At 41.9% G+C, this 4428-nt stretch overlaps 1 long non-coding RNA gene across 1 annotated transcript; it reads right to left on the bottom strand.

Annotated features, from left to right (window-relative positions):
* Nucleotides 1-709: 709 nt before the first annotated feature.
* Nucleotides 710-3604, bottom strand: LOC116977312. The gene is made up of 3 exons (XR_004413169.1): nt 3435-3604; nt 3185-3339; nt 710-1457 (listed from the first exon to the last, which is right to left on the bottom strand). It is a non-coding gene; the product is annotated as an uncharacterized LOC116977312 (long non-coding RNA).
* Nucleotides 3605-4428: the final 824 nt, after the last annotated feature.

The raw sequence follows: 4428 nt of genomic DNA, 5'->3' as shown, positions 1-4428 counted from the left end.
AGTTAATGGAGTTTAATCCAGAAAAGTGCATGGTGTTAATTTTTTTGAAGATATTTGAGGATATGGTTGGTTTAATGGACAATAATAATAATAATGGATGGGATTTATATAGCGCCTTTCTAATACTCAAGGACAATGGCAGTGGTACATTTAGAACTTCAAAAGGTATGTGATTAGTGTAGTATACTGCTGGCTATTGAGAATTGGCTGACAGGCAGAAACCAAGGATTGGGAATAGATAGGTGGGTAACCCAGGAACCCTGATTATTCAGTCTTCTTCAACGTTGGATGAGGAAGCCAAATATCACATTTCCGATTTTACTGATGATACAAAACTTGGGAAATGTTTGAGTAGTGAGAAGGATGTAAAGAGGTTTTAAAGGGATAGAAACAAGCTGATTGTATGGGCCAGAACATAACAGAAGGAATATAATATGGCAATGTGAAGTCATCTACTTGTGGCACACAAAACAAGTTTAAATTGCTTTATTGTTGTGCACTGAGATAGTGAAAAACTTTTGTTTGCATGCTATGCAATTAAATCACGTAATACTGTACATAAATACAATCAAGCCAGACACAAGCACAATAGGTAGAGAGAAGAGAAACATGCATAGTGCAGCATACAATTTCTCAACATTGTAGCATAATCGTTTCTGAGAAAAAGTCCAATGTTCACAATGATGTTGGTTGGAAATTAGGGGAAGAAGGTACAATACAATACAATACAGTTTTATTCGTCACATTGCACATAAAGTGCAACTGAAATGAATTAGCTGCTCCCGAGTCTGAAGGTACGCGCTTTCAAGCTTTTATATCCTCTTTGTGGTTGAAACAGGGAAAAGTGGCAATGACAAGGGTGAAAAAGGTCTTTGATTATGTTGGCTGTTTTCCCAAGGGAGTGAAGTGTAAATGTAGTCAATGGTGGGAAGTCTGGTCTGTGTGCTGGAGTGATCCACAACTCCTTGTGGTCTTGGGCAAAGCTGTTCCCAAACCAAGCTGTGATACAACCCGGCAGTACGTTTTCTACAGTTCAACTGTAGACGTTGGTAAGAGTCTTTAAATTAATGCCAAATATCCTTGTCTTCTGAGGAAGTAGAAACGATGGTATGCTTTTTAGGGGATGATGGAATTCAGTGGCTCATATTATTTCCTTCATCTAAATCCATTCTGTGCTTTAACCCAATAAGGCGGTTTCAATTATGTCAATGTACAAATTGGAAGTCTGGATCATTGCCCTGGTGATTCCGGCTACCATCATCATAATGAGCTGCCCGATGGTACTGCAGACTGCTGTTGTGGTGATCTGGAGGATGAAGCGTACCACCGCCATCTTGCTGGAGGGAGCAATAAGAAGCAGGATCCATCCATTCCTTTCTGATTACTTGAGGTTATTTTCAACATGGCATCTATCTCCAATGGTTAGGACAGTGCCTCATACTCTGGAGCGAACCCAGCTGTAAAAGATAGAATAGTTTATGGGCCATTCTTTGGAAAGTGAACCAAAAATGTCACACATGTGATCAGATGGCATCACATACAGTAATACATTAAAAAAATATTGTAAGATTAATCTTATTCATTGCAATTTCCCTACCTGCAGAACTATAATGCATGTCTGCTAAAGATATGAACATTCTAGCTTTTTTAACATTCACAGGGTTTGTAAGATAATACCGAGTCATGAAATGTTTTCCCCCGTGAGGCCACACACGTGACCAGTCATATTTGACCTCTGAACCTAAACAAACATTGTCAGCATAACATAAAGCGCCTTGAGTATTCTAGAAAGGCGCTATATAAATCCCATCCATTATTATTATTATTATTATAAAAAAATTATCTTGATAAGCTTCGAAGAAAATATGACCGAGATGCCCCATCTAAACTAGTCCAATTTGCTTGCATTTAGCCTATTTCTCTCTAAACCTTTCCAATGCATGTACCTGTCCACATATCTTTTAAACCATAGGTTGTAGGTGAGAGGGGGAAAAAGTCATAGGGAACTGAGGGGCAAGTTTTTCCACTTAGAGAGTGGATGGTATAAAGAACGAGCTGCCAGGGAAAGTATTTGAGGGACAATAACAATATTTCATGGATATTTGGACAGGTAAATGGATAGAAAAGATTTAGAGGGATATGAACCAAACGCAAGTAATGAGACTAGTTTAGATGGGTCATCTTGGTTGGCAGGGTTATGTCAGGCCAAAGGGCCTATTTCTGTGCTGCATGATTTTTTGGAAAGTATTGTTAGCTGGTGTACAATTATAAACGTAATAGATTATTGCTATGGAAAGACACTCTGGCATCATCTAGTAACAAAAAGATGCACAAAATCAAGGAGTTTCTGGTCTGGTCTTACTCAAGTAAAATATCAGATGCAGCCAGTTAAAAAACTCAGTTTGGCTCCTAAAGTCATGCGTTCATTGAGCACAAATCTACTGAAGCAACAGATTTCATGAAAGACATCTCAAAAGATCACGGATTGTTCTTTAATCAACATTCATTATGATGTTACACAAAAATGCTGGAGAAACTCAGCGGGTGCAGCAGCATCTATAGAGCGAAGGAGATAGGCCATTTATGATGTTTCTCTCTTCAGTGATGTTTCCTGATGGGCTGCATTTTCCAGCATTTTGTTTTTTTATTTCCAACATTTGCCATTTTTTTGTCCAAATGTACCTCTAATATCCCCTGCTAGTGCTAGACTAACAGACTGAAGATGGGTCACAACCCACAATGTTGGCTGACCATAGAGGTTTGTGTGACCCATTGAGCAACACATTTTGTTTTTTGATCAAGATTTCAGCATCTGCAGATTCCCGTGGCTCTAAATTACCGTGTACAGTTACTTGACATTTAATGATTGGGGCCAGCTGAAAAATAAAGACCTTTGATGCCTGCAACTTGCATTTATGTAATTGAGATCTTCAAGAAAATGTCAGCTTGTGTACAATTGTTTCACACAAACCATGTTGTGTTAAGTTGTATGATACCTACTACCCAGCCTGAATCTCAACTCCCAGCCCGAACTTTGCATCTTTTGTTACGAAGCACTAACAATAAAGAAATAGGACATCCAGATAAAATAAATGTAAATGGCAGGCTTGGACAATACATTTTTTCTGGTGATTTTTAAAAGTCTATCAGTGAGGAATATATTACTCCTTTTGGTTGCTCTTACCAGAGGCTTTGTTGGAATGAGCGAGGGAACATTGCAGATGCTCTGGATCTCCTCGGGCAAGACGGCAACTGTCAGTGTGCAGATTGGCCAGGTTAAGCTCGTTAGTCCACAGAAGGTCCATGATAGCCAAGATCTGAAAGCATAGGTCCATCAATCTTTAATAAAGAAAAAAGCTTAAAAACAAAATCAACAGAAAAGGCATCTAAATTAAACATTTTTTTAAATTGAAAATCTCAATGTCAACAATTACATAGACGACTGGTGACTTCTGCTTGCCCAAGACAGCATAGAAGGAGGGTTGAGGAGGAAGGTTACTGGGAATGGAGGTCCTCCGTATCCGTTGGTGAAATCGGAGACAGAGGCAAGGGCACAAGAGAATCAGTGAATTAGTTTAGTTTAGAGATACAGTGCAAAAACAGGCCCTTCAGCCCACCGAGTCTATACTGTACAGCGATCCCCGCACATTAACATTATCACTATCACGCACAGTAGGAGCAATTTATAATTTTTACCGTACCCAGTTAACCTACAAACCTGTATGCCTTGAGTGTGGGAGTTAGCCAAAGATCTCAGAGAAATCCGACACAGGTCACGGGGAGAATGAAAAAACTCCATAGAGAGCACCCGTAGTCAGGATCGAACCCGGGTCTCTGGTGCTGTAAGGCAGCAACTCTACGCTGCGCCACCGTTCAACCCTTGGTTGAGGCAGCAGTTGGCTGAGGTCTGGAGATACCAGATGTCGACAGTCCCCCTTAGTTCTCGGCGGTTCTCCCACGCAGAGTCCTCCTTCGTTCTCCGTGGCGCGTCTTCTTTGGTTTTCCCACTGGGCGGTCCCCCTACGCCAGATTCTCCTTTGTTCTCGGCGAAGCGTCCGAACTCTGGCACCCACCGCCAACCCCTTACTCCACTTCGACCACCGGCTCAACCTTCTTGCCGACTGCTGACCCGACCTCCTCGCAAACCACCAAGCCAAATTCTATCGGTCGCCGGGTCCACTCTTGAGGGCTCCGTAGCTCCGACCCAGAGTTCAGCCACAGGGATACGTCAACCAGCGTCTCCCACCGCTCGTGGCTTCCTGGGAGGCGTCTGTTCTGTTCTTGTCTGTTATGATGCCTTGGGTTTCCCAGCAACGAGCTGTGTCAGGGTTATGCTGTTCTGGCTCTCCTCTATGATCATACTGGATTTTTTCCTCCTCCCCGAGACCCCTTTTGCTCTCTTTCGGCCAGTGTTGAGTTGGTGGCCGC

Source organism: Amblyraja radiata, chromosome 9, assembly GCF_010909765.2.
Source record: "Amblyraja radiata isolate CabotCenter1 chromosome 9, sAmbRad1.1.pri, whole genome shotgun sequence".
In the NCBI taxonomy this organism is placed as follows: domain Eukaryota; kingdom Metazoa; phylum Chordata; class Chondrichthyes; order Rajiformes; family Rajidae; genus Amblyraja; species Amblyraja radiata.
This window is presented reverse-complemented; position numbering and strand designations above follow the sequence as displayed.